The 24,258-nt window shown below is 45.5% G+C and overlaps 1 protein-coding gene across 3 annotated transcripts in view; it reads left to right on the forward strand.

The window, feature by feature from the left end:
* The window catches only part of LOC134575108 (pulmonary surfactant-associated protein D-like), an 823,731-nt gene that overhangs the window by 734,616 nt on the left and 64,857 nt on the right, over positions 1–24,258 (forward strand). For all 3 annotated transcript variants that reach the window (XM_063434276.1, XM_063434274.1, XM_063434275.1), the window contains exon 2: positions 21,100–21,187. The gene's annotated coding sequence lies outside the window, so the exon portion shown is untranslated. The remainder of the gene's footprint in view (positions 1–21,099; positions 21,188–24,258) is intronic.

Raw genomic sequence — 24,258 nt, forward strand, 5'->3', positions numbered from 1 at the left:
AAACGTGCAGGAGACATTTTAACCCCGAAATCACATACTGTAAATCCCTTTTTAAAATTCTTTACCATACAACCTAAGGGATCCAAAATCGTCGACTCCAACGCGCCCATACTTATCAATGGAGCGACGTTGACAACGAATACTATACACACGCTCTATTCAACAGTCACACCCGTTTTCTCGGCAACAGCACCACGTGGTACAGTTACCAAGTGAAACGTACACAATAACACAATAAAAACACTCAGGGAATTCCCGTACACACACAGCTGTTACACCAGTCGCTAAATAATCGATATTATGCCCTTTGACGAAACTATACAGTCACCCAAGCTATAATTCTCTATATATGAATTACCCGTCTATAACATACCCCAGTAACATCGTCTTTACAAACAGTAGTTACAGTACGGTTAGCATAGGTTAAAGTACAATTTAAGGTCACAATACAATTATTAGTGGTTATGGTGTTAGACATGCAATAAACGACAATTATTAGTACTTATATACAGTGTCAGTAAATATACAGGGTTATGGTACCGTGCACTATAATACAGCAACACACTATTAACACTCTCGCTCGACGGCTGAGCTCACGCTATCTAACAAGATATACACGTTACTAAACAACCTTTAACACATATACAATCCCAACTAATCTATTGGCCAGTACCTTGATGGACTACCTAAAACTATCTACATCCGTTTTGGTTAGCCACACTGCCCAAGCACCACATATAGCGAACTAGAGGGCGGAATTTACAACAGAACCCTTTTAGTCTAATTACTCTATCAATAGTCTAGTGGGTTCCAAATTTACATGCCTTCCCACTTAGCCAAGATAGGTTGAGAGCTAGCGGACCGAATTTACACAGACGCCGCTTAGTCTCCCGGTCCCTCAGACCTAGCGAACAAATTGTACACCCTAGAACGCTAGTCTAGACAAGACACCGCTGTCCGGCGAGGGCTATTTACACAGAACCCCGCCTGACTCCAAACCAAATCAAACGGTCTTACTAAAGAGCGTTCGATTGAGCGGTGCGCCTTCGCTCCTTCCCTCCGACAGAGGGGGCAGATTCCATACACAGATTAACCCCTTATGGGCCTACCGCACAATCGGTATACCCCTAGTGGGTCCGCCGTCTAAAACAGCGGTCGTCTTACCTCCTCGTTCCTGAACCTGAGTTCACACTCATTGACGGGGACACCCCAGCACTTACTACGTAGAGGCCGATGATCTCCTGGACAACAGACCAGTGGCGCCGAGACGAAGGGAGGTCCACGCAGAAGTTCAGGGGTGCAGCCGTAGAGAACGTGGGCAAAGATAGACCGTCTCACGCCTCTGCTTCTCAGCTACCGTTGAACGATGAGCTTCCCGGCCAATGCACCAAATGATACCGGAGAAACTGACGGAAGCCAAGCACAGAGAGATGGACACAGGTTTCTTCAGGAAGGAAGAGATTCTTTATTCGGATCACCGATCGGGACTCAGAGGGACTAATGTCACCAAAATACAACAAGTTCTGAGCCCCGGACAATAGTGCAGGCTCCCTATATAGGCACATAACTCCTCCCATATTAAGCTCCACCCGCACATTCTCTTGACCAATCAATACAAATAAGAATTAACTTCCTGCTTGACCGCATGGCCTGTCCAGCAAAATGGATGAGGGGAATACTACATCCTGTATTCTCGCACATGCTCCGTACACTACTGATCGTATCTTGCCACTTGCAACCAACCGACCGATACGTCAGCATATGCACGTACACATGCCACGTGGTAATCTCGGCCTACTAAATTTATTTCTACCGAGATTCCACCACAATATGAGTGGGAAAGTACACTTGCAGAGGTTGGCAGAGCACACGCTGAAGGCCTGACACCCGCTTTAAGGACACTGACTGCTATTAGCTTACAGTGAAAAACTTTTTTTCTTTGTAAAGGCACGCTATAGAGACACCAGATATGAGTGGCAAAGTACACTTGCAGAGGTTGGCAGAGCACACGCTTAAAGCCTGACACCCAGACGCTTGCAGACAACTAACTGCTATTAGCTTACAGTGAAAAACTTTTTTTTCTTTGTAAAGGCACACTATAGAGACACCAGATATGAGTGGCAAAGTACACTTGCAGAGGTTGGCAGAGCACATGCTGAAGGCCTGACACCCAGACGCTTGCAGACAACTAACTGCTATTAGCTTACAGTGAAAAACTTTTTTTACTTTGTAAAGGCACACTATAGAGACACCAGATATGAGTGGCAAAGTACACTTGCAGAGGTTGGCAGAGCACATGCTGAAGGCCAGACACCCAGACGCTTGCAGACAACTAACTGCTATTAGCTTACAGTGAAAAACTTTTTTTCTTTGTAAATGCACGCTGTAGAGACACCAGATAAGAGTGGCAAAGTACACTTGCAGAGGTTGGTAGAGCACACGCTGAAAGCCTGACACCCGATTTAAGGACACTAACTGCTATCAGCTTACAGTGAAAAACTTTTTTTTCTTTGTAAAGGCACACTATAGAGACACCAGATATGAGTGGCAAAGTACACTTGCAGAGGTTGGCAGAGCACATGCTGAAGGCCTGACACCCAGACGCTTGCAGACAACTAACTGCTATTAGCTTACAGTGAAAAACTTTTTTTACTTTGTAAAGGCACACTATAGAGACACCAGATATGAGTGGCAAAGTACACTTGCAGAGGTTGGCAGAGCACATGCTGAAGGCCAGACACCCAGACGCTTGCAGACAACTAACTGCTATTAGCTTACAGTGAAAAACTTTTTTTCTTTGTAAATGCACGCTGTAGAGACACCAGATAAGAGTGGCAAAGTACACTTGCAGAGGTTGGTAGAGCACACGCTGAAAGCCTGACACCCGATTTAAGGACACTAACTGCTATCAGCTTACAGTGAAAAACTTTTTTCTTTGTAAAGGCACGATATAGAGACACCAGATATGAGTGGCAAAGTACACTTGCAGAGGTTGGCAGAGCACACGCTGAAGGCCTGACATCCGCTTTTTTTTTTTTTTTTGATTTGTCAATTTTTATATTGCAGGAAAGAAGTATGGGGAGGGGATACAGAAGGCAAAAAGGGGGGGAGTAGATAAATCAATGTAGATTATCATATGCAAATCAAGATTACAGTGGAATAGCATGGGCATAATGTTCAGCAAGACATTCCAATATCGTATATTACAATGTATATACCCGATAACATAATATGTCCGAGACTTTATGGTCCTTTTGCATCTCATCATCTACATATGTTCATGAGCAATGTGCCACCACTGTGGGTCTCGGGTAGTCTGGTCTTATGGTTCAACTCTTATTGCGTGGTGAGCATTATGTAGGCGAGGGGACAGTATATACAGGGTGTGGTTGGGGGAGGAGCAGAGGGGATGAGTTTAGGATGAGTGACGTGTATGTGTGTATTCAGCAGGCATGTGTGTGATGTAGGTGTATAGGTGAGGCCTGGTGAGTAGGTGCAAGCCAGCCAGTGTGAGTGTGAGACCTCACGTGTTGCCTCCAAACAGGGAGGAGTGTTGCCTAAGGCGTATGGTGTGTTGTAGTAGGTTCAGCCTGATTTAGTGTTGTCCCATATGGTCCATGCCGTGGCCCAGACGGGGGCCCCCTGTTTTGATTTCCGCGCTGCGCTCTCATAAGTTTTGTTCATTTCCACTGCTGCGATGCATTGGTGGATCGTTGGAGCAGTCGTTTGTTTCCATTGTCTACTTATGACAGTGAGGGCTGCTATGCAGATGTGGTATAACAAATATTTGGTATGGGTGTGGGGCGTTCGGGGAAGTAGGAGTAACAGAAATAATTCCGGTAGTAGGGAAATATGCATTTGGGTGCACCGTGTTGCTAGGTCTAGGACTTGTGACCAATAGTGCTGTAGAAGTGGACAGTGCCACCATATGTGCATGAAAGTGCCTCGGTCTCTTTGGCAGCGCCAGCATGTATCCGGTGCGTTAGGATAGCTATGTTTAAGTCTCGTGGGGACTAGGTACCACCGATAAAGTAGTTTGCGAGCGAGTTCTGCGTGAGATGTGCAGAGGGTCAGTTTTTTATTGGCTTGGAAGATGTCTAGCCATTTCTCGTTCGTGAGTTTGTGCCCTAAGTCTAGTTCCCATGCTGCTTTGAAGGACGGCGGCTTTGCCTTAGTGATTACGTTTTCTGAAGTATAGATTAGTGAGATGAGTTTTGTTGCCGGCTTCAACTTTGTACATATCTCTGTTATTTTAAACCAGTGTGGGTCAGATGGGCTCATGGGTCTTCGCGGTTTATGAAGGTTTATCCATGATTGTAGTTGAATGTAGGAGAAGTTCGCAATCACAGGCATTCTGAATTCTTTGCATAGGTCGGGGAAGGGTTTGAGGCTGTCGCCCTGCATTACTTGCGAAAGTGTGAGGATACCATGTCTGAGCCAGAGTTTGTAATTCAAATCTTGGATAAATTGTCCGATCGCTTCTATTGGGGTTGCTGGTGCAAGGGGCGATGTTGTCCCTCTTTTCTTGCGGTAGCTATCCCATATGGAGAGGGTCAATGCAGTAGTTGGTAATAATTCTGACTTTTGGGGTCTTCAGTTTGCCGGTAGCCAGGCTAGTGTAGGGAGCGAGAGGCCTCCAGCTCTGGTTTTCTCAAGTTCAACCCATGGCAAGGGTTTTTTGTGGTGGGATGCCGCGATTAGAGGGGCGATCTGTGCCTCCCTGGGCATGGGATTGAAATTGTGCTGAGAGCTACCCTTGGTTTTTTATAGTCCCATATGTATTCATTCATGGTGCGTTGTAGGTCTCCCAAGTACTTGTTTGGGACTTTGAGTGGGAGTGTGCGGAACAAGTATTGAATTTTCGGTAGGAGCACCATTTTGATAGAGGCTATCCGGCCAGTCCAGGACACGTATTTGCCCTTCCAGCTGAGCAGTAGGCCCTTGATTTCTGTGGATAATTTTGTGTAATTTGCTTTGTATAGTGAGGTCGTGGAGGGGGTAAAAAGAATCCCTAAGAATTTAATGTGATCTCGTCTCCAATCGTAGTGGAAATTAGTTTTAAGGGTGGTCATTTCCTGATTCGTTACATTAATGCCCAGGGCTAGGGTTTTAGAGATGTTCAGTTTATAGTATGAGCAGGCGCTAAATTGGGAAAGGATTTTGTGGAAATTGGGAAGGGAGATATGCGGTTGTTCTCAAGGGTGAGTAGTATGTCATCCGCAAATAAGGACAATTTGTATTCCCTGTTCTCGACTGCAATACCATGTATATTTGGGTCCTCCCTTATTAGTTGTGCGAGGGGTTCTAGTGTTAGAATGTAAAGCAGTGGGGAGAGGGGGCATCCTTGTCTAGAGCCATTAGATATGGGAAACGGTTTGGAGATGAAGCCTCCATTAACTACCCTGGCAGTGGGTGAGGAGTAAAGTGCGGTGACAATCGACAGGAATTATGGGGGGAATTCAAATTTTTTGAGGACTGCCATTAAGAAAGGCCAATGGAGCCTATCAAAGGCTTTCTCTGCGTCTAATGATAGTAGGACGCTGGGGATTTTATTTTGTTGTATCATGTAGAGAAGGTCTAGTGTTTTCCTCGTGCCATCTGCCCCCTGTCTGCCTCCCACAAATCCTACCTGGTCTGCCTGTATCAGCGAGGGTATTATAGATGATAATCTGTTGGAGAAGATTTTCGCTATGATTTTGATGTCTGTGTTCAGTAGGGACATGGGGCGGAGGTTCTGGCATCTATTAGGGGTTTTTCCTGGTTTGGGTAGGGTGGCGACATGGGCCATCAGCATCTCACTTGGTAGTGTCCCTGTTTGTATGGCGTGATTGTATACTTTCTGTAGGTATGGAGCTAGGAGTGGTGCGATTTTTTTGTAGTAGGTATTAGTCATGCCATCTGGGCCCGGTGATTTCCCTGAAGGTAATGAGTTAATGGTGTCTATGATTTCTTGTGTTGTGACCTGTAGTTGTACATCGTGTTTTTGCGCATTGGAGAGAGTAGGGAGCTTTGTCTTTGCAAGAAAGTCATCTATTTCTGTTGGTGTCGGTTGGTGTAGCATTGGATCCATTTTGAGGTTGTAAAGGGAGTAATAGTAGTCGGCCATATTGTCGTTGATGTCTTGCGGGTTGTATATCTTATCGCCTGAGGTGGTGACTAGGTGTGGGATTTTAGAGTGGGCCTGTTGCTTTTTAAGTAGGGTGGCCAAGTGTTTCCCTGCCCTGTTGCCTTGGGTATATGTTCTTAACTTTAGTTTGGTAAGGGCGTGGGCTGTTTTTTCCAAAGAAAGTGAGTTGACATGATTGGTGATGTCCTGTATTTCCTTTGATAAGTCCTGTGAAGGGTGAAGGAGATGAGCTGTTGTGGTGTCCCTTAGTTTACGTAGGAGGTCTATGTGCTTCTCCCGCGTGCGTTTCAGAAAGGACGCACGGCTAATCAGCATGCTTCTCATGACTGTTTTATGGGCTTGCCATATTGAAAAGATGGAAGCTTCTGAGTTGTCATTCGTCTCAAAATAGTTTTGTAGATTAGTATTCAAAGATAGTGCGAAGGATTGATCATAAAGTAGTGAGTCATTGAGGCGCCATGGGGGTTTTCCTCTATGTTGGTAGTTGGAGTGTAGCGTCATTGTTAACGGGGCATGGTCCGACCATACTATATTGTCTATGGAGCAGGTCTCTACTTGTGGGAGGAGCAATCCGGAGATGAGTATATGATCTATTCGTGAATAGGTCTTGTGTGCTTGTGAGAAGAACGTATATTCCCTGTCCAAGGGGTGTCTAGTTCTCCAGACGTCGTAGAGGCTGTTTTCGTGGATAAGTTTCGTAAATGCCTTGGCGTGCGGTTTAAGTGTAAGGTGTCTGGGCGATGTGCTTGGGGTGGTTGAATCCAAGCAGGTATCCATAGTATGGTTAAAATCGCCACAGATTATCTTGGGGTCGTTTGTGTCTTCAGGAAGTTTGTTCAAGACTTTATGTAGGAAATTGCGTTGTTGGTCATTTGGGCTGTAAAGACATACAAGAATGTACGGAAGTTCATTAATCCTGCATTGTAGAATTATATAGCGCCCTTGGCTGTCTTTCTTGACCCTGAGTGTTTCCACCATCAGAGAGTTATGGAACAGGATAGATACACCCCTGGATTTGGAGGAGTGTGTGGCGTGGAATTGTATAGGGTAGTCTCTGTTGGCGAACGAGGGGTCTCTGCCGGATACAAAGTGCGTTTCTTGCATGCAGACTATGTCTGCTTTGATTCGTTTTACGTCGACTAATAGCATGCACCTCTTGTGTGGCGCGTTGAGGCCTTTGGTGTTGTGTGAGTAGATGATCATGTTTGTTGTTGCGTGGTATAAGGGCGAGGGGGAATATCAGAGTGTTACGCAGCTGAGGCTGGCTTGTTCGTGTATGAACAGTGTTGGTGTGCAAGGGTCAGGGTGGGGAGGATGGGTCGAGAGGGATCTCGTAGTGGTAGGGATAGACTATACAAAGACCTAGCGGTCTGGTACGCTAGTCGTACCGTGGGGTTGAGGAGCAGGAGCTTCCAAATACGTGGCCAATGGAGCTCTTTTGTAAATACAGAGGTAGAGCTGAGACCTCGCTGTTGAGGTCAGTGAACAATTAAACATAATAACAATAACAATAGTTGAGAACAATGGTTTCGGAACTGATAACATTGGTTACAGAAGGACAAGCGGGTATCAATCTTTTACTTGGCGCAGTGGGTTTTGTAGCACCTATTGTCACTGTGTGAAAGTGGAACGGACTGTAATTAGGTTTGTTGGGCGTGCCGGTTCGTATGACGCCGCCCTGAGTCTGTGACCCACACGTGGCCTGTGATTTGTAATTGGTTAGTATGCCTGTGGTTGGGCATGTATGTCCCTGGGGCGGGTACTACCCGTCTATTGGGCTAACAGGATGAGGGATCAAGGTCCCTTGGGTCGTGGCGTGGGTTCCCCCGTATTAACAAATAGCCACTGGATTTCTGCCCGTGGCAGCTGTGCTAAGAGGTGTAGATGTTTGAGGTGTAGCGGCTGGTAAGGGAAGCCCAGGTCTGCCGGTGGGGTGGGTTCACAACTGGCTTCTGGGCTGATGGCACAGGGGATCATACAGTATTCCCTGGGACAGCGTTGCATTCTTGAGTGACATATTGTGTGCTTGCACTGTTTATAATCCTGCAAACTAGCACTGTCGAGGTCGTGAGCGACTAGTCACTATCCCTATGTACGTGTGAGTGGTATGGGGGCGGCAGACCCGACCCCTCCCGCAGTGGTTGCGCCCTTCACCCCAACTATCTTGCATCGTGCTGAGCAGTTACGTCTGCTGTGTAAGAAATCATGCATTTCGGGGTCAGTATCAGCGCACATTGGGCTCTGAAGTGTCCTGTAGGGCCAATTCTCGTGTACATGTATAATACTACCCCAGGGGAATCTGACTCGCGGCTCAGGCCGGGTTTGGTAGTGGGCTATGACTCGTTCGTTTATGAGCAGGATATGTTCCCAGCGTGGTAGATAGGCGGGAAATATATAGCAGCTCGTAATGCCCTAAGCAGCCCGTCGGCTGATTTAGACAGACGGTTCCTGATGTTATCTATAAGCACGTTTGTCAGTGCCGATATTGCTCTCTAGGCTGCGGCTTATGTGCCCATAGGTAGGTGTGACCCTGTTTAGATGTGGTAAGGAGACATATACTGGACAGAATCAGGTAGCGCCCGAGGTGGGTAGAAAACCATATATGGGAACGGTGTGTGTTACCAGCGGCGGCCGTGCCCGTCTCTCTAATTTAGCGTGTGTAGTTTTGTCCTATATGCGTATGTGCAGGAGTGACAAGTGGCAGAGGTAGTAATGAGATCAACATTATATACAATTATACAGCGCTTCAAATAATAAAGTTAAAGAAGAAAAGGTATAAAAATAAATAAGTAAACAGTTCGTGATACTTGCGCACGTTTGCTTGCCGTTTCTAGGATAGCTTATCAGTCCATGTGCTTTGGGCGGCCCAGTGGTTGTTGTTTGGGCTGTTGGTCTTCTGATGGGTCTTCCAGTAGACCCCACTTTTCAAGCAGTTGGAGACCTTGCTCCGGAGACGGAAGAAGGGTTGTTTTCCCATTTTTAGTGAGGATCAGCTTCGTTGGACACCCCCATTGGTAGCGTATGCCATGGGTGCGCAGTGCTGTAGTGATCTGCTGGAAGTCTTTTCTGCGACGGAGAGTGGCCGAGGAAATATCCTGCATGATGCGCACAGATGGAAAGTCTTCATGGGGGTCCACTTTGTTTCTATGAGCACGGAGGACCAGCTCTTTAATGTGGAAGTAATGGGCCCTGTGAAGTATATCCCGTGGCACTGAGTCCGCTAGGTTCCTTGGTTTTGCCACTCTATGGATCCGGTCTACTAAGAGCATGTCTGCTGGTATGTCAGGGGAGTAAGCCTTCATAAGGCCTCTTGCGTAGGCCTGCAGATCTTCGGGGAGAACTGTTTCGGGAACGCGGCGGAGCCGCAGATTGTTCCTGCGTGCCCTATCCTCTTGATCCGCCATGCGTTCCTCCATAGTCGCCATCTTGCGCTGGGATTCCTGAATATGCTCCGAAGCAGATGCTTGTTTGTCCTCGAACTCTTGATGGCGTTGTTCCACCGCCAATGTCCTGGCCGAGAGGTCCCTCACCTCTCTCTTGATCTGGTCGGCGGTCATTTGCAAGGTGTGTATGAGTTTTTCAGCCATAGCCTCCATGGCATTTTCGAAGTGGCTCCATGTCAGGCCTTCTGTAGCATGGGGATCTTTCAGTAGCCCAGGGTTCGCAGCATCTGCATCTATTTCCTCATGTCCTGCCGCCTGCAGCGGGTCCGCCGTGGAGGAGGATTTGTGCCCGAAAAAGTTCATTTTCTAGGCTTTCGATGAGATCTTCTTGGTTTTGGAAGCTGCCATTATGTTTTAGTGGGGTTAATCTTAGTTTCAGCTCGCGTAGATGTGAAGTTAGAGGAGCCCTCGTGCCAGAGCAGAGTTTCAGGCGTCCATCTTGCTCGGCGGTTGGCCACGCCCCCCCTGACACCCGCTTTAAGGACACTGACTGCTATTAGCTTACAATGAAAAACGTTTTTTCTTTGTAAAGGCACGCTATAGAAACACCAGATATGAGTGGAAAAGTACACTTGCAGAGGTTGGCAGAGCACACGCTGAAGGCCTGACACCCAGACGCTTGCAGACAACTAACTGCTATTAGCTTACAGTGAAAAACTTTTTTTCTTTGTAAAGGCATGCTATAGAGACACCAGATATGAGTGGCAAAGTACACTTGCAGAGGTTGGCAGAGCACACTCTGAAGGCCTGACACCCGCTTTAAGGACACTGACTGCTATTAGCTTACAGTGAAAAACTTTTTTTCTTTATAAAGGCACGCCATAGAGACACCAGATATGAGTGGCAAAGTACACTTGCAGAGGTTGGCAGAGCACACTCTGAAGGCCTGACACCCGCTTTAAGGACACTGACTGCTATTAGCTTACAGTGAAAAACTTTTTTTCTTTGTAAAGGCACGCTATAGAGACACCAGATATGAGTGGCAAAGTACACTTGCAGAGGTTGGCAGAGCACACACTGAAGGCCTGACACCCACTTTAAGGACACTGACTGCTATTAGCTTACAGTGAAAAACTTTTTTATTTGTAAAGGCACGCTATAGAGACACCAGATATGAGTGGCAAAGTACACTTGCAGAGGTTGGCAGAGCACACGCTGAAGGCCTGACACCCGCTTTAAGGACAGTGACTGCTATTAACTTACAGTGAAAAACTTTTTTCTTTGTAAAGGCACGCTATAGAGACACCAGATATGAGTGGCAAAGTACACTTGCAGAGGTTGGCAGAGCACACCCTGAAGGCCTGACACCCAGACGCTTGCAGACAACTAACTGCTATTAGCTTACAGTGAAAAACTTTTTTTCTTTGTAAAGGCACGCTATAGAGACACCAGATATGAGTGGCAAAGTACACTTGCAGATGTTGGCAGAGCACACGCTGAAGGCCTGACACCCGCTTTAAGGACACTGACTGCTATTACTTTATTCCTTCGATTATCTGAATGGCATCCTGAAGAGACACTTATGTAGAGAAATTCCAATATTGTTGAATTAGGGAGCATGCTGCTATCAATTTGTGATTTATTTATTATTGGCATTTATATAGCGCCAACAAATTCCATAGTGCTTTACATTAAATGCAATTCTCTTTTTTTGTAGAATTGCATGTGGCTCCAATGTGAACAAGGTTAAATGATCTATCTAGGAAATAAACAACACCTTAGAGCATTTTAACTGTAGATCAATATTGTTTTCAATGCAACATTTTTGCATTAGTTATGACATCTGTACAAATCGTTCTCTTGTTTTTTTTTTTTTTTAATTCTTTATTTTGGTTGTGCCTAAGGAGAACAGTAAGCACTGGTGCGCCACAACAGCGACATCAGAGTATAGGTATATACATTTGCTTTACAGGTTGTGGTCATCAATAGTCAGGCACATTTTTTAGTTAAAAGAAACAACATAAGAAGATTGCAACATTATAAAATTTCGATTAGCTGAGGCATTGAGTTGTACAGCATTATACAGTATTGTTAGATACGCGTCTAGCGCAATGAGTCAGCGTCAGAAGTGTTGCAATAAAATGTATACTTTTGTTGTATGGTTTGTCTGGGTGGTGCCACGTTCTGAACCGGCTCAATTTAGGCTGTGTGTTCTGGGGGTTATGCTGAGCCTATTGTGGGTAAGATATGGCCGCCCTAAGTGCCGTCCATCAGTCATAGCTCCAACTCGCTAGGGTACATGTTTAAGGTCAATCACTAGCAGCTGTGTTACGCTGTAATCCCCCAGTTAGTCCCCGCTGAGGGCTCCTGTGGGAGTCGACGTGAAAACCTAGCTTAGAGGAAGAATATTAAAAGCCCACAGATATCGTACCATAGGGGTAAACAGGGAGAAGTCGTTAGCAGCCTTTTCGTCGCTGTTAGCTGTGAATATGTGGTCAGCGTGGTGGGTAGCACGTCTGTGCAGGGGGCTTAGAGGACAGAGACCAGTAGGTCATCTTGCTAGACAGTCATGGTCAATTCGTGGAGCTTAGGGTGCCCCCTGTGGTAAGAAGATTGTCTTTGGAAATTTGGGCGATTTTAAAGCAAATAACGTGCAACAGGGTAATTAACAGTAGCGCCCGCGTTACAGGGGAATGAGCTGTGTGAGAGGGTAACACATGCTGCCAACCTGCGGGACCGGCCTGCAAGGAAAGATGGGTCTCACACTCAGAACTAGCATACGTAGCAGGCTGCCCGCGGAGACATGGGTCATAGGCATTAAGTGCTGTAGGAGTATGAACTGGCGCTAGCTGAGGGCATGGTCACATCTGCCTTGTGATGTGTATGTGGCCCTGAGCGGCCTGGTTACGCTAACTGTCAGTACCTAAAGCAGAAGGCAATGGTTTGTACTAATTAAGGTATGGGAGAAAACAGTGGATTAACATAACATCTGAGATTAATACTATACTTTGTGCATAACACGTCAACTTCAATGTATTCATTTTGTTTAGTTCCAGTAATCAATGAGAGGTAGCATGTTGGGTTGTTTTTGCCCCCTCCAAGTGTAGAATGGCAGGCAGCGAGTTCAGCCAGTTGCAGGCTGTGACTGTCCCAGTGTCTCTATGTTGTGATCGCTGCGTATGCCTCCGGTGTGGAGCTCTGGGGGACGAATGGGATGCTCCTATCCGGGTCCCATGTATGGGTGCGGTTGGGGGGGCTGTGGTTGCTCGTGTTGACAGGCCCTGTTGGGGTCAACAGTTCGTGGGGTAAGTGCAGAAGCTGGAGGAAGGCCGGGGCGGCTCGGATGTCCTGGATGTTGTGTGAGTTCGTACCCCGTGTGTCCTGGAGGGTCGCCACCTGTAATCCACTTTGTGGGCACGGATGATCGAGGTGAGTGGCTTTAGTTATCTGCGCCATGCTAGGGTGCTATTGGACAGATCCGAAAAGAGCAAAATTTCCATGTTTTCGAATCGGAAGGGGGTCTTGGTTCGGAAGGCTGATAAAATCGTCGTTTTGTGTCCGCTGTTGTTGAGGTTCAGGATGATGTCTCTTGTGGCATTATTAGGCGCGTTTGTTGGTTTGGGGATTCTGAATATCCCTTCTGGGGTGATCGTTGCGTGCTTTCCCTGTGGTAATATAGCGAGTAGCATGCGCTCGATAAATTTGGGTAGTTCGGCCTCAGCAATGTCTTTGCGGACTCCCCTTACTTTTATGTTGGATGCCCACCTGGCATCTTCAAGCGCCACGAGGCGATGTTCAAGTTGCCGGTTTTGTTGTTCCAGGCCATGTACCATGTGTTGTAAGACGGTGACGTCCTGGGCTTGGGACAGTGAAGAGCCCTCCAGTTGGGAGATGCGGCCTGTCAGGCCCTGCAGATCTGCTCGGAGCGCTGTGACTTCCTCGTGAAAGCTATGTTTCAAGTCCGCCATGAACTCCTTCATGACCGCTACAGTGAGCAGTTCTGCTTCAGCTTCTTTACCACAGTGTTGTGCCTTCCGTGGTGGGTCTGGAGGCCGTTGATATCCCCCTTCTTCTGCATCGGATAAGTCCTCGGAAAAGTCTGAGCACCCGCCGTGTTGGGCCACCATGTTGGCTTCAGAGGTACCACATGCCTGCATCCACATCTCCCCTATTGTTAGACCCAGGGTGGGTCTGTGTGGCACTGTTTTCTTCCCCTTTCTCCCCATTGAGCCTTGGGGTGTTTGCTGGTAAGCAAGAGTAAGTATTGGGGGGGTATATTGCTCGTTTTTCACCGTTTGGGGCTCAGAGCTCCCTTAGCATGCGTCCAGTCGCTTCAGCGTTCAGGCTCCGCCCTCTCTTGTTTCTTAACAGGATATACTATACACTTATCTTATTGTTTCCACCACCCACCCAACACCACACCTCCCCACCAACTCAGTAGGTGTGCTTTAAAACCTCTTGGGAGGTTTGAGGCTTCACTGTAAAAAACACATTGACCTATCAAGCTTACGTATCAAGTGTACCTTATGCTTATATACATTTTTCCTTACCCAATATTTTGACTATTTTAACTGTAATCAGAACAGTTCCACCCTCCCTTCTTCCATTCACCTTCCTACAATTCTATAGCTTAGCCACCACCTTCCTTCTGTATGGCTTTTCACAATAATACTATCCTTATTATTACCCTAATGACAGGTTTGAATACCTTACGAAAGAACATTCACATACTGTAACGAGTATATACCCCTACACGCAGGATCCAGCCTAACAGAAGACAGTACAGAGGAGAGATACGTCTACCGGACCTTAGAGTGGCCGGACTCGACGTAATAGGATAAGACAGAGTCAGGAACGATCCGAGGTCAAGGGCACAAAGAGACAGCGTAAACGAAAACTAGCCGGGGTCTGGTACACAGGAATCAGCAAGCCGGCAAACAGTACAGAATAGGATAAAGCGAAAACGAAGTCAGAATACAAAGCCAAGGTCAAATACGGAGAAACACAACTGAACACAACAAGCACTAAAGGGAACTGTAGCAGAAACCACGATAGGGCAAGGAACTAAGGGAAAAGGGTAAGTATAAGTAGCCTTCAAACTAATGTGATTGGCTCCTGTCACTTCCACTCCCCCAACAGGTAAGTGTATGGGGTGATTGGCATGACAGGAGCCAATGGGAGCCTTTTTGCAATTTAGGCTCCCACTGTCTCTTTAAGAGCGCGCCCGAGATTCGCGGCGCGCTCTTAGCTGCAGGCGGGACACGTGACCGCTTCTCGCGGTCACTGCCCGCCTTCCTGTCTGAACAGTCGGACGAGCCGCGCGCGGCTCGTGCAGCCGCAGGACCGCGCGCGGCTTGAAGAGAGGACCGCGGCCGGTCCCCGGATAAGGTAAGTACCGCTACAGTACCCCCCCCTGAGGACACGCCCTCCGGGCGGGCAGGACCAGGCCTGGCAGGAAAACGTGAATGGAAAGAACGTACAAGGCGGGGAGCATGAACAGCATCCGCAGAAATCCAACTGCGCTCCTCAGGCCCATAACCCTTCCAATGTACCAAGTACTGAAGCCGACCCCTAAGAAAACGAGAGTCAATAACAGCAGATACTTCGAACTCCTCATGACCCTCCACAGAGACAGGAGGGGGAGGGGGAGTATGCCGGGTATAGCGGTTGCGTACGTAAGGCTTCAACAACGAGGTGTGAAATACATTGGGTATACGCAGATTCTTAGGCAGACCCAAGGCATAAGAAACGGGATTAACCTTATGTATAATGCGATAAGGACCAATGAAGCGGGGAGCCAATTTCATAGAAGGCACCCGGAGGCGAATATTCCGTGTGGAAAGCAAAACCCTGTCCCCCACAACATAGGAAGGAGCCGCTCTGCGATGCTTGTCAGCCTGAGCCTTCTGGCGGGCAGCAGAGTCCACCAAAGAACGCTGAACCTGCTCCCAAGTATTACGCAAACCAGCCAAATGCTCATCCAGAACTGGCATGCCCTGAGAGGAGAATGCAGCCAGAAGAACAACGGGATGCTGGCCATAGACAACGTAAAAAGGGCTTTTGCCGGAAGAATCATGAGTGGCATTATTCCGAGCAAATTCAGCCCAAGGAAGCAGGTCAGACCAATTGTCCTGATGGTGAGACACAAAACAACGGAGGTACTGCTCCAGAGACTGGTTGGCACGTTCAGCAGCTCTATTAGACTGGGGATGGTAAGCGGAAGAAAATGAGAGGGAAATACCCATCTCCGAACAAAAGGCTTTCCAGAACCTGGAAATAAATTGGCTACCCCTATGGATACAATAGATAAGGGAATACCATGTAATCGAAACACTTCTCTAGCGAAGATAAGAGCCAATTCCTTGGAAGTGGGCAACTTGCGAAGAGACACAAAGTGAGCCATTTTGGAAAACCGATCTACTATCATTAGGATGACTGTGTTACCAGTCGAAGGGGGTAATTCAACAATAAAATCCATTGATAGATTAGACCAAGGTCTCTCGGGAACGGGTAACGGATGCAACAGCCCACAAGGAACTCTACGAGAGGTTTTCATACATGCACAAGTAGTACAAGCACTTATATAGTCAGTAACATCCTTACGTAAGGTATCCCACCAGAAATACCGAGAAACGGCTGACACTGTTTTGGAAATACCAGGATGTCCAGCAGTCTTAGTATCGTGATAAAGTGACAGAATATCCCGTCTCTCGGGAACGTCAACGAACAATTTATCATTAGGCTTCTCGCTGGGTGCCATGCTTTGTTTCGCTTGTATGGCCTGCAAGAGGGACGAGGAAATAGACAATATAGTAGTTGCTATTATCCTGTCTGGGGGAATGACAGGAGTGACATCAATCTCCTGTTTGTCAATAGTCTCGAATTGTCTGGACAGAGCGTCCGCTTTAGTGTTCCGGTCACCTGGCCTATAGGTGATTATATAATTAAAATGAGACAAGAACAGTGACCACCTAGCCTGCCTTGAAGACAATCTTTTAGCTTCGCTAAGGTAGGATAGGTTCTTATGATCTGTAAATATGAGAATAGGATCCTTAGTTCCTTCTAGCAAATGTCTCCATTCTTTGAGTGCTAAAATGATAGCAAGGAGTTCGCGATTACCCACATCATAATTCCTCTCTGCCTTGGACATTTGTTTAGAAAAGAAGCCACAAGGATGCAATGGCTTGTCAGGAGACTCTCTTTGGGATAAGACAGCACCTACCCCTATATCGGAAGCATCAACCTCAAGTATATATGGCAATGAGGGGACAGGATGCTGTAAAATAGGGGCAGAGGCGAACGTGGTTTTAAGAAAGTCAAAAGCCTGAAGTGCCTCAGTAGACCAGACACGTGTATTGCCATCCTTTTTAGTCATACGAGTAATAGGCGCTACTATAGACGAAAAACCTTTGATAAAACGTCTATAATAATTAGAGAAACCCAGAAAACGCTGGATGGCTTTCAGACCTTGCGGCAGAGGCCATTCTATGACTGCAGCGAGCTTCTGGGGATCCATCCGAAAACCCTCAGCGGAAATCAAATACCCTAAAAACTGGACCTCGGACTGGTCGAATAGACATTTTTCTAATTTGCAATAAAGACCATTAGCAAGAAGGGTCTTCAGAACTGTTGTAACATGTCTGTGATGAGTGTGAATGTCTGTAGAATATATTAAAATGTCATCCAAGTACACAATAACAAATGAGTGAATAAAGTCCCTTAAGACATCATTAATAAATTCTTGGAATACTGCTGGGGCATTGCAAAGCCCAAATGGCATGACGGTATACTCATAATGACCTGACCGAGTGTTAAAGGCTGTCTTCCATTCGTGGTCCTTTTTTATACGTATCAAATTGTATGCTCCTCTAAGATCTAATTTGGTGAATACCGTAGCATGTTTGAGCCTGTCAAACAATTCTGTTATTAATGGTATAGGGTAAGCATTTTTGATGGTGATCTTGTTAAGACCTCTATAATCAATGCAAGGTCTTAAATCACCTTCTTTCTTTGATACAAAGAAGAACCCCGCTCCAGCCGGAGAAGAGGATCTTCTAATAAATCCCTTGTCTAATGACTCTTTAATGTACTCCTCCATGACACGGTTTTCTTGAACCGATAGGGGGTACACCCTGCCCTTAGGAGGTATAGTACCAGGCAACAAATCAATAGCACAATCGTAGGGTCTGTGAGGCGGTAATTTGTCAGCCTCTCTTTTATCAAAGACAGTCTTTAAAGTTAAATACTGAGAGGGTATAGCCGTAGATAAAGGAGGAACAGTAGGAACGTTAATAGAATTCACAGGCGTGACTTCAATAGTACATGACTCATGGCAGGCTTCACTCCATGATCTTATCTGCCCTGTCTCCCAGTCAAAAATGGGATTGTGGGCACGTAACCATGGATACCCTAACACCAACTGTGAAGAGGGAGAGGTGATGACCTGGAACCGAATGGTTTCATAGTGTAGAACCCCTGTGTACATGTGTAGCGGTGCAGTTTCGTGAGTAACAACAGGAGATATCAATGGTCTACCATCTATGGCCTCAACGGCCAAGGGTATCTCCTTCTCTCTGATGGGAATGTTGTTTTTCTTTACAAAACCAGAGTCTATAAAATTCTCAGCTGCCCCAGAATCAACCAGGGCGTATATGTTTTCAACTATACAACTCTCTCCCATATGTAAAGAAACAGGGAGAAGCAGTCGGTTAGGAGGCAATGTAGGAGACTTAGAAATCACACCCAAGGCCAGTCCCCTATAAGGTCTTAGGTGTGAGAGTTTTCCGGGAGCAGAGGACACTCCTTTACCATATGTTCTCTCCTACCACAATATAGGCAGAGTCCCTCCCTTCTCCTATGTAATTTCTCAGTATCTGAGAGTTTGGCAACCCCTAATTGCATAGGTTCCTCTTCAGATACTTTTACATTCTCCGGTGTATTAACTCTGGGGTGAATAGGCGTAACAAAACGTCTATTCCTGTTCTTGGTATAGAGCCTGTCCCGAATCCTATTATCTATATCGATGAGGTAGTCAATAAGGTCCTCTAAGGCAACAGGAAGTTCCTTAGCTGCTACCTCATGCAATATAGAATCTGATAAGCCTTCCATGAAGGCAGTAGTTAACCCATTATTGGTCCAATCGACCTGTGAGGCAAGGGTACGAAACTGTATGGCGTAATCAGCCACAGACCTAGAACCCTGTTTAACCCTCATTAATGCTCTAGCGGCATTCTTAGACCTTTTCATAGTGTCAAAAGTTCTGCGAAAAGCCGTTAGGAAACTGTGAAAGTTATGCACCATGGGTCCATTAGCCTCCCAAATAGGGTTTGCCCATTCAAGTGCTTTGTCGGTGAGTTGGTGCATAAAGAACCCAACTTTAGACCTCTCTGTGGGAAATGAACGTGGATACATTTCAAAATGAAACTCTATTTGGTTAATGAACCCTCTGCATGTCTTAGAATCCCCTCCATACCTAGGAGGAGGCGTTAAATGTGCTGTAGCGTTAGGCATAGTCGATACTTCAGGAAGCAGGGGTGTAGGAGGGTTAGGTGCGGTTGCTGGAATGGTTCTAGCTAAGAGCGTCTGTAGAGCCTGAGCTATTTGATCCATACGGTGATCCTGCTCTACAAATCTAGCCTCATGGGTCGCCATCTGTTGAGCTAAATCTGCGGGGTCCATGGCCCTATCGTAATGTAACGAGTATATACCCCTACACGCAGGATCCAGCCTAACAGAAGACAGTACAGAGGAGAGATATGTCTACCGGACCTTAGAGTGGCCGGACTCGACGTAATAGGATAAGACAGAGTCAGGAACGATCCGAGGTCAAGGGCACAAAGAGACAGCGTAAACGAAAACTAGCCGGGGTCTGGTACACAGGAATCAGCAAGCCGGCAAACAGTACAGAATAGGATAAAGCGAAAACGAAGTCAGAATACAAAGCCAAGGTCAAATACGGAGAAACACAACTGAACACAACAAGCACTAAAGGGAACTGTAGCAGAAACCACGATAGGGCAAGGAACTAAGGGAAAAGGGTAAGTATAAGTAGCCTTCAAACTAATGTGATTGGCTCCTGTCACTTCCACTCCCCCAACAGGTAAGTGTATGGGATGATTGGCATGGCAGGAGCCAATGGGAGCCTTTTTGCAATTTAGGCTCCCACTGTCTCTTTAAGAGCGCGCCCGAGATTCGCGGCGCGCTCTTAGCTGCAGGCGGGACACGTGACCGCTTCTCGCGGTCACTGCCCGCCTTCCTGTCTGAACAGTCGGACGAGCCGCGCGCGGCTCGTGCAGCCGCAGGACCGCGCGCGGCTTGAAGAGAGGACCGCGGCCGGCCCCCGGATAAGGTAAGTACCGCTACACATACTATATCATTTGATAACCCTATGCATTAGTGCATTTTTTAGACTCAGGATCAATCATTATCGAAACAATAGACAATTCCCAATGCCATATTGTTTTAGCAACAATGTCATCTCAAGACTAAGAGTGTAACCACTTCAATTTCCCACTCTTTTCCCTAACATGTTTGTGGCGAAACCGACCTCGCCACATGTCCTTGGAGGGGGCTGCTTGCCTGCCTCCTGCCTGCTGACTATGGTCCCTGGGAGATTTGGCCCTTTAAATACAGTATTTGGGCATATTGTATTTTATTGTGCGGCTACTGGCCCTTTAAGCACAGTGAATGGACTTACTGAAACGTTTTGGTCACTTCCTCTTCCCCTCCCCCGGATCCATTATTCTCCAGCAGGGTGTTGTCCCAGGGACACTGCCAGACCAGTGGGAACTGGTCTGAGCAGGAAAAGCCATGCTGGCATGTGAAAACAAAGGACTTCGACCTAACTGTTAAACCCCTGAACCTATTCAAGTGAATTTTGGATATGTTTGTCCCCAAGTTATACTGGTTAAAATAATATAAGTTTTATGTATGTACAATGTTAACTCAGATAGTTATAAAAATGTATAAAAAGTGTAACTTTTCAGCTTGGAGATAATTGAGTAGATACAGTAATTGACTCAATTATCTCCTAAGCAGAGGGGAGGAATAGGCTGGGTGTGTTTCTATTGTCCCATTGTGTCTGATTGGCTGCTGTACTTGCATTATATGTGTTGTAATGTGTTTATTGGTTGTTCTGCAAAACCCTGTGGGCAGTACTATGTTTTGTGGATTGTGAATAAAAGAGGCTGTATGTGCCAGTACAGAGAGATTCTGCTTAACCCTCAAACCGATGTGTCGTCTCGTTTTTGGGGGGAATTGGATTGTATGCTGACTGCCAGGAGTGTAAGCGGATTGTATGCTTTTCCTGTTCGGCTGATTCCAGGGTTCGTGCGTTTCCAGTTCGGGAGTTGGTGAATTCGTACAGTTTGCAGTTCGGGAGATTGGTGCTTGCAGTAGCTGCTGGTCTATGAGAAAGGGGATTATCACCTAAACGGTTTTTATCCCCTTGTGAGTGAAACGGTCCGTTACAATGTTATTGTAAGAATTCTGTGGGTAGAGTTCCACAGCTAAATGGGAGGATATGGAATGAAGTGAACTTGTGCAAATGTTTATATGGCCCTAACTCATCCCTTTTTCCTTCAACTCTAGAGAAAGTGCAAGCCTTTGCTGCATGCGTGCTGATGTTTTGGTGGTGATCTCTACGTTGCACAAGATTCTTCCATTGATTCCACTACAGGTATCTGAAACATTCTATTCTTGATGCTTAGGAAATGGCAAGCAGCATTTTGTAATGTTCACGTGTATGATTCCTGGTGCTTCCACCTTCCCTCAACCAAACATTGCATCTGTTATACAAAAACAACTTAGGAGGTATTCACAATTTGGATCAACAGCAAAAAACATATGTGAGGAAGGCTGAACTTGATGGACGCAAGTCTCTTTTCAGCTATGTAACTATGTAACAATTTCAATAATTCTTACTCGGACATAAGTTCCTGCTGGTTTGTTCATGCCTGGACCCTCAGTGTAAGTCATGCCAAGGCCGAACTGACTCTAATCCTCCAGCATTCTAGCCCCAGGCTCTCTTCTGGGTTAAAGCAAATCCCTTGATAATGAGCCTGGTTTAGTACCCAAAACTTAAGAAGCCTTAGAATGGTATTTTAGGGAGAATATATACTTGTTCAGTGGTTCTGTGGGTGTCTCATTAGTGCCTTATTAGGGAGTTCTTCATTAGTTAAGGCTCCTATTTCAAAATACAAAGATCATTGAGGTGACCCTGGTCATTGAGAAATATTTCCAAGTTAAAATGTTGCACAAACACATCACCACAGAGGAGACTGAGAAGATGTTGATCACCATATGATTCAAATGTAATAAACCCCTGAATGCTAATTCTGAATGCTGTATCTGTCTCTCTAAGCAAAAATTTAAAGCAATATCATACTTAATTACGTGCAAAAAAATTTAATTTAAGAAAAAAATGATTTGACCAGAAGACAATTAATTTATAATTACATGGAAGGGGATAGAGACAGGTTTTTATGCAATTTTGTATAGAGAAAATAGCTCAGGTTATGTACTAAAATAAATCTATATCCTTAGGCTACAATACAAAGTATATACAAGGTCAGACATAAATTGATCAAACAAGGTACCAATTAATCAGTTATATATACACAGTAATCATCTGCAAGCTTTTATTCCAAACGCTCATCGCCGCAAATATTGTAAAAGGCAGAGGATGGAAATCCATAGTGGTACCTACCCGGGACTCACTATTAAGCCAAATCACAGTAAAATGGGACTATGAGGATATGGCGCACATGCAGATTAGGTCAGGGAACACCACCAAACAAGCAAGGGAAATCTGGAGATGCTGCTAGGTGGACAAGGACACCTGAGGAATATAGGGAAAAAAAAGAGAGGGAAACACACAACACATTGATTTTTAAGTTTTCATTTTTTTTTTCAATTTGTATTTTAATAGCGAGTTTCATACAAAATTAAATCTGCTTCATAGTATAACAAAAGAATGACAAGTTATTAGTTTCATCAACTGTTATGGGTCATAAATATTTTCTTACAGTCATGGGCCTGTTGGTATAGGTTACAGCTGGTGGTCTGGTCTATTCTAAAGCATCTATACTTCTTATGCATTAGGTACTTGTTGGTGTTGTCTCTGTGGTATCAGTAGCAAAGTGGTAGCATTGCCTTACTGTCCGGTAAGTATGAGTAGGACTAACAAATATGTCAGCGAATGCTGTCAAAGGAAAGCTAAATTAATCAAACTATCATTCCTTTAGTGTCCTTTCCCAGTGAGGACACCAATGGATATAGGGCAAAAGCTCTTCCCTCCCGATGGTTTCCACCTCTGTGATTTTCTGGTGGAGCTCCACTATCTCTGATTGTGCCTTTTTGAGGTCCGACTTCCAGATCTTGCAGATGTCTTGTTGGAGGTGTTTCATGTCTCCTTTGGTGACTGATGAGGAGTCCTCATCGAAGTCTATGGCCGAGTCTCTCGCCCGATCCTGGAGAGGTGAGTATGTCCCCTTCCTCTTGGGATGCCTCTGAGGCCTCTTCCTCGCTGGCAGCTGCAGGTGGCATTTTAGATGAAGCCGCAGCCGCATGCCTCGCAAAAGATAGCCTGATGTCTGGCAATTTTGGGGTCTCTGGAGGGCGAAAAAGAGACTCTACACTTGTATCTGAACGAGCACTGGTCTTGATACCAGAGGGAACCTGGACCATTTAAGGACAAAGTATAGGAGTTACTTTAATATATTTCTTATAAAGCTGATGCAATGTGGAGTGCATGTGTGGCGTGTACTACTGTTGTGTGTTTTCTGGATCCGGATAAAATTCCGTTTAAATGGATTGAACATTGAACTTTGTTATTTGATTTGTCATCCCGTATCTGAAAACTGATTATATGTCCTGTTTTATTTGTTTTGCTTTCTTTTTTTGTTCTATCTATTTATTTTGTTCTTTTGCTATGGGATCTAAATTCCTACGAAGACCATTGGGACTTTATATACTCTGTTGCAAGAGGCCATAATGCTAATATAATTCCTGATGCAAGTTTTTAGATTGTGTTTAAGAATAAGGTTTTTAAAAGAGCTTTTGTTTGCCTTCTCTGATCTTTATTAATTGGTGAGGAAGACAGATTAGCACCACAATCTACTTGAAATATGACAAAAAAGACTAGAGTGAAATGGTTGTTCCACTAAAGATGGAAAAGTTGGACATCCATTCCACAAGTTGATATCTCTAAAAAGTAAAAATAATTATAGGGTATAACCTTTATTAAGCCGCTTACGGACAAAACAAAAATAAAGTGTATTAAAGGTGAAACACTCGTGAAAATATAGGTGAATTAAAAACTGGGTAGATGCAATGTGGATATTCTACACGGGTAATGGGGGTGACAACTGTATCCGAGATAGAGTTTAGAGTAAAGAGTACTTTGTATAGTATAGTCTATATTAAATCGGATACCGCACAGACCCTATTCCTTAAGAGGGAGGTTCCCCCAATGTGCAGGATTTAGTAGATATCCCGGCTATAAACGTGAATCCACAGCTCATTCCCACAGACTCTGGTATATTTGTAGTAGGATTAGACAATTTAGAATAAATACATATTATCCATGTGTAGTCATGTATTATTCCTCTAAATTGTTACAAGTAATGGAGAGTCTAGAATGAGCTAAAGGAGAGTGTGTATCTATTATATCACTTTGTGTTTAGATAAAGTGTTGATACATAGGAGATGTCTCCTTACATGGGCGAAGTACTTTAGGAGTAGACTTTA

Source organism: Pelobates fuscus, chromosome 10 (genome assembly GCF_036172605.1).
Source record: "Pelobates fuscus isolate aPelFus1 chromosome 10, aPelFus1.pri, whole genome shotgun sequence".
Lineage (NCBI taxonomy): Eukaryota > Metazoa > Chordata > Amphibia > Anura > Pelobatidae > Pelobates > Pelobates fuscus.